We start from the raw sequence: 12,161 nt of genomic DNA on the forward strand, positions 1-12,161 counted from the left end.
GCGGCGATTATGTTTTTTTCCAGCTGTTCGTCGGGGTGCTGTGGAGAAAATAGCGAGGGCATTTGATGTATAATTTTGAACCTTTTTTGTTAGTTTGAATGGTAAGCTATTTCATTTTCATACAACAATAAAATGGATTCAGAAAAATGTTTGGTTGATGACGAATTTCAGTTATAGCCATTATGCTATACCAGAGCAGCACAACAGTGAAATAATAATAACAATAATAATAATACTAATAATATTTATTTGTATAGCGCCTTTCATACAAAATGCAACCCAAAGTGCTTCACAGAGTAAAAAATATGAAAATAAGATATATCTTATTTTATATTTTTTACTATGTGAAGCAAACTTAACTTTGCACAACTTTGGTTTATATATAAACCAAAGTTATCATCACACAGGAATAATGGCCCTCTTTGTTAATTGTTAAATGTTGTATTTTATTTTTAATTTATACATGCAGGTGCATGTATATAAGCTTTTGTGCTTTTGTTCATTTGTGCGCTACATCAATAAACTTTCACTTTTTCACAACTTTTTTTTTTGCATTCAAGCTACTTCCTATCCGTTTGTTTTTTAATTTATCTTTGGGCTACCTGGGAAGACCTTTCCCCACTGTTTTATGTGGATACAAGGCTATAAAACTGTCATAAATATTACATTGTGACAAATTTTGTAATAAAACTGCAAAATACTCAGTCATGCATCAAAAATAACAATACAAAAAAATGTCAGTATGTTAATTGAATTTTGAATTATTGAGTTCTCCCACTTTATCAAACCCTGCTAGATAAAAAGTATGTTTTAGATAAATAGAGCTTTCAGTCTTGCAGGCGGTGGTTGTTATTTTGTTAAACCAGCAGTTGGTGTTACAGGCAACTTTGATCAGACTAAAATACATGTAATTAATTAGATTACATGAATTTCATTAGATTACATGTAATAGCCTACAACACAGCCTAATTAGATTGCATGCAATATACTGGAAGCCTGGTGTGAGAGAGGGAAAGCAGGGAAAGAAGACAGAAAGCTGAACAAAATAAACGGAGCAATACAAAGAAGTACAAAGGAGTGGAGGCAGGGAGAGCGGCCAAGCTGGGACATGAAACATCCCAAAACCAACATCTAGAGGCGCGTGAAGGGGCTGGTTATTCACTACTGACACAGCAGTAGGACAAAGCCTTTAATGATAAAGAAAATGAGACAAAAGTCATAAACACTGGTTACATTCTTGCCAGTAGGGGGCTCCAGAACCTGGCATTCCAGTTTATTCAGTTAGGACTTGGTAAGACTTGCTAAACGCTGAATGGAATATGGGCACACTGTACACAAATGTACGTTTCATGCCTGTTATGATAACAACGTGGATCCTTTTTATTTGTTTAAACAACATCTGGAGCAATTTGTAAATGTATCATCCAGCATGTTGGATAGAGCTTGATCGATGTTACAGAAGTTGAAAATGCAAACAGCGTCCCACTTGGGCTAATTTCACCCTACATCTTTCTTAATTTCTGAAGTTAATTGTGGCTAGCAGGGGGGGGATGTAGTGTAGGTCGGGAGGCAGACTGATCCAGACTGTCACACTGAGCCTGATTAACCTCTGCTGGATTTGAGTAGACGCTGGGAGAGGAACCAGTGGACTGACTGAGAGTCAAGCTGCCATGACAGTGCCGCGCCTGAAGAGCTTATTTATTTATAGCGACTGTGCGACTTATCCCTGGAAGGGGGAACATTGATGCCAGCAGCGGTAGCGTTGGTCTTTGTATTGTTTTATTTAACCTTTGTTGGTGCCGAGTAAATACAGACTGAGCTGGAAAACTCTTCTCCAGTGTCCTTCCTGGAGAGACTGCATGTTGCACCATTGATGTTTTGGAGGAACTTTTTTTATCCGTCAACAATTATAAACTTGGTGGAAAATAATGGGAAACATTGAACACAAAAAAAAATTGAAATCGCAATATGAACTTCTGCGATTTCCAAATCTCAGAGGCTGCAATTAATTGCTTAAGAGAGAGTTGCGTCCAAAATGGATTTCTTTTAGAGCTGCAGGTAATCTTTGGCCCATATATCAAGTACAATATTGGTGAAAACATTTCATCAGGCTCAAACTCAGTAAATTCTGCACACTGACATCTATTTTTTTTTTTTTTTTTTAACAAAACCGCTTTTCTTTAAACGATTTTAAAGTATACAAAATGTATGACAAGAAAAACTTGTGATGATATGAATCACTGTTTAAATCGCGATTGAAATATTCTGTCAAATAATCACAATTAGATTTTTGGTCAGTATCTTTCAGCCCTACTACTACGTTTTAATGATCATCAACGAGCCAGATCAACACTGAATTTCTACAAATTACATTCCACACTCAAAAATAAAACTCCTGGTGATTTGAATGTCCCTTTCATTTATTTGTCAATCATAAAAACAACCCACCATAAAATTGATTTTTCATGCGTTTTGCACAATTTTTGACGGTTCACTCTAGACTTTTAACATCAGAGTTTGGGGGTAACAGAACCAGCACCGTCTTAATGAGAAACAAATCCTGCAGCTGCTCCATTGTCAGTGAACAGAAAACTGGTTTGTGGACACAGCAGCAGCTCCAAGGGGGTTTTACAGGGATTTTCTTTTTTGTTAGTGCTCCGATTAAAAAATCAGTTGGATATAATAATTCTGAGATTTCAATTTCAGTTTCTAAAAGACCGCACTAGTTCTTGGTTCTTTTTGTTTCTACCTTTCGGAGAATTGATTATCTTCGCAAATACTGATGGAGCTGCAGAAAAATGAAAACCAATATCTCTAGCTTTGAACCAGTGGTTAAAGTTTGATGTCTTTTATAGAAACACATTTTGATGCTGACAGTATTTTTGATTCTGCAGATTGGAGTTACATCCCCTGTGTGTGTGTGTGTGTGTGTGTGTGTGTGTGTGTGTGTGTGTGTGTGTGTCCTGTATTTACCTTGCCGCAGTAAATCAACCTGTATATGTCTACTGTTATGACTGTGGTTTATGGACAGAGTTTACAGCAGAGGCAGGTAGAGGCAGAATGATCTATGGCTGTGTGTGTGTGTGTGTGTGTGTGTGTGTGTGTGTGTGTGTGCGCCCGCGCACGTTTGCATATGTGTGTTTAATATTAAAACTTTACTGCTTTGACAGACTGCCATAAAAGCCACAGATATACTTCCTTTCTAAAAAGTTTAGAATACCTCTTTCTAACACACACGCACACACGCACGCACACACACACATTTTATAAGAATATACTGTGCCAGCTCCACACCAATAACATCCAAGAGGGTGTTCTTTGCTGTGATTGTAGCTACTGCTGTGATGCAGTTATGAGCTGCTTGCGTAGAATTAGATTTTATGAACCGGCATCCAAGATTAGGACTTTTAAATTGCTCTAACGTTGCTGAATCTTTCACCAAACTACATGCTTTGATAATGCCAGCCAATACAGACAACACCTTATAGGCTTCACTTCTCTGTGGCTATAAGAGTTATGAATGCAACCTCATTATTATTATTATTATTACTACATCTCCAAACGGCTAACACAACAAACGCATTAACAATCAACTGGAATGATGGGGAAGACCGGCTCCATTAACGCCTGCTCAGCAGAATGGGAACAGCACAGCTATAGGTAACAGTAACATTATTACATCAATAAAGTGCACATGAAAATAATAATAAAATGGAGGGCGTTAAGTCCGCTGAACCGTTTAATGGAGTTACCGTTAAATTGAAGCCAAAAGTACAACTGGTGCTGCCTGCTGAAGTGGTGTAAGGGAGATTACACACACACACACACACACACACACACATACGTGCACGCAAGCTCTGGCCCTGTTTCTTGGAGTTTGTCTATCTTTTCCTTTTATTATCCTTGTTTTTTTTTAATCTGTTTTTGTGTCCCTTGTTTTCTGTGAAGCCCTTTCTGACAAGCCTGTTTGTTAAAAGCGCTCTATCAATAAAGTTGACTTGACATATTGGACTAGACAATTCCTCACCACTCGAAATAGGAGATGCACACTGAAAAATAACGTTTGTGAGAGATACATGAGTCACCGCCTGCTGCATAATAGCGTCTCATTACATGTGGAACGACAAGCGGGTGAGACGGTTGCTTATTTATATTGAAACTGATGACTCATGTACACATACAGGACTCATATACAGGATTATGTAAATAAAGAATATTGCCATTATAAAGCTTTCATTGGATTGGTCCATAAAAAGTGGTCATTATGTCAAAAATGCAGTTTTACCGAAGTTATTTATTAGGTTTAAAGCCTGCAGGATGAAAAGAGGATGAAAGTCACCACACGACCCCGGAGAGAGCACTTACTCTGAGGGCGAGAGAGTTTCTTAAGCAATCTGCCAATTGGTAAGCAGCCTTCATGTTATTTTAAATACAGAAGGCATTAGTGCGGTGTCAAAGATTTGCGCTGGAAGGAACACCTTGACTTCTAACTAGATGAAAGAGCGATGCTATCTTTACACTTCAAACATCATTTCTGATACTCATATCAATGTGGCTGCAGCTGCAGTAGGCATGATTTTTATGTAAAAATACACACGTATGTTCCCCTCCACCCCCACCCCCCCTCCAAGTTTAGCTCTATTATCACTATTAGTAGTAGTAGTAGTAGTTTAGAGTCAGGCTTGGTCACTCAATTTTAATTCAATTCATTGTCCCTGAGGGGAAAGTCTTCTTGCAGCCAGGTGAAAATACATACATAATACACAAAATGTATAAAACATGAAAAACATCCAACTGTCCCGACCCAACCGCATCATCACTACAGTTACATCATCACCATCACAACCAGCATGACCATCAACCTCATCATTACAGCAAAACATAAACCTTGTCTGGTGGAAGATGCACAGGAAGCGCAGACTTGAAACTGTAGATTGAAAAACAAAACAAAAAAAACAGCGCGCTCACGTTCAATTTCCCAACATGTAGCAAACAGGCAATTTAAAAGGAAGTGTACTGTGTTGAACATCCTGTTGCAGAGCGTTTGTTATTCTTATGGAGGCTGAGAGGAAATATTTACAATCATTTATGGTACACAAAAATTACTTATGACAAACATGGTTCTTTATGTCCTCAGTTGCTGCATAACTGATGCCGCAGGCAAAGCACTTGTACAATAAGTGTGATTGTGAAGCCATGGTGCGCTGATGACTGTTTCCAATCAGCTGTGCGTACGTCACTGCTGCTTCAGGGCTGCAGCTCCCACACACACACCAAACAGGATCAAACTGTAAACGTACAAGTGCTTTGCCTGCGGTACAATTCATGCAGCAGTTGAGGACATAAAGAACATATCGTTCAGCCCAGAAAACGTTTTGCACTGTAGCAAAACGATGCAAGCTCTGAACGAGGCCCAGGACTCACCGACGACGGCTGAACCTCTTCACCACCTCCAACCCCGACAGCCACTATGACGAAATCTAGGTCAGAGAAGTGTGCAGTTGACTGACATCACGTTACATCATTTCTGGGCATTGAAGTTCTAAAAAACAGTTACCACTCACTCTTGCAAATTTGCCTAAAGCAGCTTTAAATAACTCCTTGGTTACAACAACTTAACTTAAAGGAATAACAACGAAGAAGTTTACTGTGGGACAAAAGAGATTCAACAGGTATGAGGGACAGCACTGAAATCCCCAGTAAAAACATCCTAGACAGTATTATGACTTGTATACAACAGTTACTAACACATGCATACTGTCTAAAAAGTTTTCTTCAAAGCAGTATACACTACCAGTGGACACACCAGACTGAATGTACTATGTGTTTCATTCTCTTAAAGCCATTTTGATCTAAAGGCTTCTGCTTAAATGCTTGAAATTAGTTTCTTAGACAAATATAAACAGTGAAGTTGATCCTATGTATGAATTTCTTTCCAAAGCCTTTTGCCTTTCCATCAAGGCAAAGGGCGGCTACTTTAAAGAATCTAAAATATAAGATAGTTTTGATTTGTTTGACACTTTTTTTGGTCACTGCATAATTCCATTTGTGTTATTTCATAGTTTGGATGTTTTTACTGTTATTCTAAAATATGGAAAATAGTAAAAATAAAGAAAAATGTCATGTGTCCAAACTTTTGACTGGTAGTGTCGGCCTACATATATAACAAAGGAGAAAACAAGTAAGATTCCTAACTAGCACCATGGTATCCACAGCGGTTGGCATAACAACCAGCATAGACAATAAAAGATTCAAACCCTTTCTTGACCAATCAAACTGCTTTACTAAAACTGTCCGTTGCATAAAGGCTTGTGAACCACACACAGCTTGAGCAACTAATACAATTAGATAGCTTGGCTGGATCTAGCCATTGTAAAATATGAAGAAATTCATCCGCTGTGATTAATTAATTTAATATACTGATTCATCTGTGTAATTAATCATTTTAATATTCAATGTATAATCCGTTAGGAATAATTATTTGTTTGCTTTTTTACATTTATCAGCAAAAATGCTGTTTCATTATATCACACCATCTGTTGTTTTTATTCCACCTCTGTGGCTGTTTCCCTGCCTCTGTTTGTGTGTGTGTGTGTGTGTGTGTGTAGGTGTGTGTGTGTGTGTGTGTGTAGCGGTGAACTCCATTACCTCTCTCCTGCTGCGAACCCCATGCGTCTGATACCCTCCTACCTTGCCACTGCTGTACCGGCCTGCTGCTTCTCTCTGCCACGCTGCCTGATAGCCAGTTAACGAGACAAGACAACACACACACACACACACACACAGACACAGCACACATACACACAGAAATATCCACACATACACAGATATAAAGACGGCCATTTAACAAAGTACAACTGACAAGACAAGACAATGTGGGCTTGAGTTTAAGAAAGAAGCCATGCAAAGCCATTTCACACACACACACACACACACACACACACACACAAGAAAGCATATCACAAAGAGGTGCCCAGCATGGGAGGCAGTTAAGAGAGGCAGGTAGACAGAAGCACAGTGGGAGACTGAAGTCACAGTTTCAATTTGTTCTTCTAACAAGACAGCCAGCGGTCCGACAGACATCAACACACACATGCAGAGAAACCAGAGCTAGGGCATCTTTTGTCAAGATCTCCTAGCTATGCTGTCACATGTCAATCACACTAACTGTTTGTGTGTGTGTGTGTGTGTGTGTGTGAGATCAGATGTGAAAAGAGAAGTCAGAGAGAAAGAGGCAGAGACAGAAAGATATTTGTCGTTTACTCTACAGTTACTATATGAGGTTACATTAAAATAGTAACTAAAACCCAAATCTGTGGTGAAGCCTGACGCCTAATGGTGAACTGAGCTGACCATCTGCTATTGGCTGGTCTTTGTGCCAGGTGATGTCACCACCTGTTGTACTCTATAGAGGGTGACATCACCTGGCACAAAGTCCAGCCAATAGCAGATGGCCAGTTCAGTACCCTACTTTTCACCATTAGGTGTCAGGCTTCACCACAAATTTGGTTTGGGGTTTAGTTACTCTAGTGTTCATCCATAAATTAGAAGAGAATGCACATCTCAGAAAAAATACTTTTCAATCGATGCCGGTATGCAGGAAATCAACTTGAGGAAAAAAGGAAAAACGTATACCGCACATTATATGTTTTATTAATTATCTCAAACCTGAGAAAACAATGTTTCACCTCACACAGGAGGCTTCATCGGGTCTTCTTCAGACTTCAACTTCAGGGTTTCCCATACATAGAAAACTGTGTGGCAACCCGCCACAATATCAGCACTGACCGCCACAATGGTTTTTTTTCACTATTTAATTCGCATTAACGCATTAATTCGCTCAGCCCTTAATTGCTCTGCGCGCTCTCTCTCTCTCGCTCTCTCTCGCACTTGCTCTCTCTGTCGCTCACTCTCTCTCTCTGTCTCTCGACTCCCGCTCTTTCTCTCTCTCTGTCGCTCGGTCTCTGTCTCTCGCTCACTCTCTCACCGGACCCATCTGTGCACCTCCTGTTACATACGCGGGCGTGAGGGATATTTTTTTCCATGCCAAGAAGACGGCCGACTGAATTCCCGAAAAGAAGAGCAGTTAACGTTACTCGGAATACAGCTGGGTTTCTGAGATTAGCACGCGGTCTAGCTGCTAGTCAGTATCCACTGAGTGGACTCATGACATCAATATTAACTTTTTAACTCTGACTCTGAAAGTTTGTATTTTCAAAGAAGGAAAAGGACTCTTCCTGAGGAGGAGCAGGACAGTCTGGACCAGAGGAGCTGCTGAGCAGAAAAACAGAGTAGATAATGTAGGAATGTTAAAGGCTAGTAATTTAACGATGTAAAGATACAGGGGAAATTGACAACACAGAGAGGTAATGGGATCCTTTATTGATAATAGCCTATATATTGACAACCCACCTGCCACCACAAATAGATTCAAATTCTGTGGGAAAGACTGAACTTCATGTTGCGTTACATCATGTGCGCTATACATTTTTCTTTTTTTACTCAAGTTGATTTCCTTCATACCGGCACCGATTGAAAAGTATTTTTTCTTGGATGTGCATTCTCTAAAATAGTGTACCGCAAACCTGGATATCGAGAGAGAGAGAGAGAGAGCAGGAAAGACAGAGATTGAAAGAGAGAGAGAAAGAGGGAAGAGAAAGACAGAAAAGAGAGAGGGGAGATAGACAGTTTTAGGCTTGAGACAGACAGAAAACCCTCACAGAATTCTAAAATTTAGCTTCAGGCAATTCATGAAACTCATTCTCTGTTTCCTCCTTACGGCGATGACCAGGGGATTTTTTTAGAGCGGGTGAAGGGGAAGATCGGCTGCCTTGTTGGCACAAATTATTGAATGCTTCCCGCCTGTTGATTGTAGGATAAAGGGGAGACAACAATTTAAAACTCCACCATCTCCCTTCATGAACAAAATGCTCACTCTCAAAAACACACAAAAATCTATTTCAGCAGTAAAGAGTGTGAGGTAAAGCTGATGTTTTGACATTTTAACATGGTTAACATGTTAAATTCGATTCAATTCACGATGTGGGGTTCACGATTCGATTCAGCTACAACTCGATATGATAAAAGTTAGATGAATACAAAGTATGATTGTAAACACCCCTTTATTTCCTTTATTTCCACTATTGTTGTAGTGAATAGTCACCGAGAAGAAACCCACTGAACACGGTCGAAATGGAACAAGCAATTCAATTTAATTCAATTCAATTCAATTCAATTTAATTCAATGAAGCATTGCGACATGGTTATCAGTTAAATTACCTAATTTATTTATAACATTACTGAAAAACCACAAGGTAACAACGTTACCTGCCGTTAAAGTTTGTAGAGCAGCAGAAGACGAGTTATCAAGTTAGTGCAAACATTTTTTTTGTTGGAGGCAAATGAGCCGTGCCGACCAATGCAAAAATGCTTCCTACGTTTCTGTTTACAAGCTGCAGGCCGTACACCCTGAGATGATGCTGAGGCTTAAAATCTCCGCCCTCCTCTACCATGATTTGTGGTTTTCAATGTCAATCAATTTCAATGTCAACGCCCCCTCCGCACAGGATCTGGATACCTTGCTGCGAGACTAACACGAGCCAAGCTGACGTGGGCGCCTAAAGTACACTAACTGTCTCAGGAAAATGACGTAAGATTAACTTATTGTAATGGCAACGCTGCTAATTCCAATATGAGTGTACGGTAACACTTTACAATAAGGGTACACTAAGTTAAGGGTTAGTTAATGCTTAATAAGGGTTAGTGAATGCTTAATAAGCATAGTTAATGCTATGTTAGTTAATGCTTAATAAGCATTAAGCATTAGTTAATGCTTAATAAGCATTAACTAACCCTTAATTAACAGTTAACTAATGTGTAATTTACTAATGGTGTTCATGTTAACTAAGGTATTAATTTATACATTATTTAATAGTTTATAAAGATGACTATTAAATAATGTATAAATCAATACCTTAGTTAACATGAACACCATTAGTAAATTATTATCAGACACATTAGTTAACTGTTAATTAAGGGTTAGTTAATGCTTATTAAGCATTAACTAACCCTTAATTAATGTACCCTTATTGTAAAGTGTTACCGAGTGGACAAATATTAGTATTAGTACAAATATTTTGGATCACATATTGAATTGGTGCAGATCAGAACAGAAAAAATGTGACTCCATGCAGCTTTTTGCTTTTCACACTGATTAAAAAACATAAGATCTTTGTCACATGTGAGGGAAAAAAATCAGAATTGGGCCACTTTCAGCTACAGTGTGAATGTAGACTATGAATGAGCGTGTGCATGTATGTGTCTGTTTTTTTCTTTATGTGGATTTGTTTGCATGTTTTCATGGTACAGAGGACAGAGTAGAGTGAGTGTGGGTCAAACAGGAAGGTTAAAGCGGCGGAGCGGCTTATCTTCTTTCTCTGTCATCCTGTCTGCTGCACCGCAGGCTGAAAACGTGCACACACATACACACAAACACTACACAGTTACACATAAACACATACACGTGCACACACACCAACACATGTATGCATGCACACACTTCAGGCCAAGATGATGACCCAAGAGGAGACTCAGTAAATTGGAGTGAGAGAGTATCTCTCTTACTGCCTGCCCCAAGTCTCCGAACAGAGACAAGTCCTCCATACTAATATCAACCGCTCGTTCTGCATGTCTGACTCCCTGCCTTCATCTGTTTCTGTTACACTGTCTTTCTCTCTCCCTTTTATATCTGTATGTCTCTCACATTTCTCTCTCACTTGTCATTTACTGTATCTTTCTGTCTGTCTTTCATATTTGTATGTCTGTCACATTTCTGTCTCACCTGTCTTTTATTGTATCTTTCTGTCTCTCCTTAATATTTGTCTCTCTCTCTCACATTTCTATCTCACCTGTCTTTTATTGTATTTTTCTGTCTCTCTTTAATATTTGTATGTCTGTCACATTTCTGTCTCACCTGTCTTTTATTGTATCTTTCTGTCTCTCCTTAATATTTGTCTCTCTCTCTCACATTTCTCTCACCTGTCTTTTATTGTATTTTTCTGTCTCTCTTTAATATTTGTATGTCTCTCACATTTCTGTCTCGTGTCTTTTGCTGTTTTCTTTCTGTCTCTTTTTGCATTGCTCTGAAATTTCTCCCTTGTTTTTCCATCTTTCATCTCTCTCTTTAGTCATATTATTACGTGACTAGTATTACGTGTCGGCGTCCAGTAATTTGTAATAATACCGTATTTTGGGGAAGACAGAGGTCCCCTGATAATATTAATCCCATGCGAATCAAACTCTCGGTAATTTCAGCTGTAATTTATTTTTGAAACACAATTTTATTTATTTTCTCCTTCTAGACGTGATTTTTATCTTCCTCCTGTCATGAAAAACAGAGACAGTAGTGGAAACTATAGAGGAAGATTTTTCTTTGCTAAATCAGACAGTGACAAATTGTAAAATCTTGACTTTATACAATGATTTCAGCAAGTTTCATTATTCTGTGCGAATGCTTTTCATGAAACACAGCGGTTGGGAGGTAATTCATTAATTACATGAGGTGACACTAGTCCTGTGCCAGTGGGGCTATAGCTGCATCTTTCTTGTACCTGTACCAACTGGGACTTTCTGTTTTTGTCTTGCTACATCTCTCTCTCTGTTGCTTTACTGCCTGTCTGTCTCTGTATCTCTTTCTTTGCTTTATCTCTTGCTGTAGTGCTTGTGTTGCTCTCTTGAATCTCTCTCACTCGCCGCACTGTCTCTCTCTGCTTCTATGTATCTCAAATACTCTCTCTTCCTCTGGATCTTTTTGCTGCTGTCTCCCTCTCTCTTCCTCTGGATCTTTTTGCTGTCTCCCTCTCTCTCTTCCTCTGGATCTTTTTGCAGTCTGCCTCTCTGCTGTGATCAATCAGTCTCTCTCTCTCTCTCTCTCTCTCTCTCTCTCTCTCTCTCTCTCTCTCTCTCTTAATCCCACAGACTCTACTTTTCCATTCCAGTCTGGTCTAAATAGTGCAGTATCAGCAGTATTCGCCACAACCATAGGTCAAGTGTTAATGTGAATTCTCTGATTTAGCCTCCTTACATAATCTCACACACACACACACACACACACACACCTACACACACACACAGACACACACACACACACACACACACACACA

This window comes from Centroberyx gerrardi, chromosome 2 (genome assembly GCF_048128805.1).
Source record: "Centroberyx gerrardi isolate f3 chromosome 2, fCenGer3.hap1.cur.20231027, whole genome shotgun sequence".
Classification (NCBI taxonomy): Eukaryota; Metazoa; Chordata; class Actinopteri; order Beryciformes; family Berycidae; genus Centroberyx; species Centroberyx gerrardi.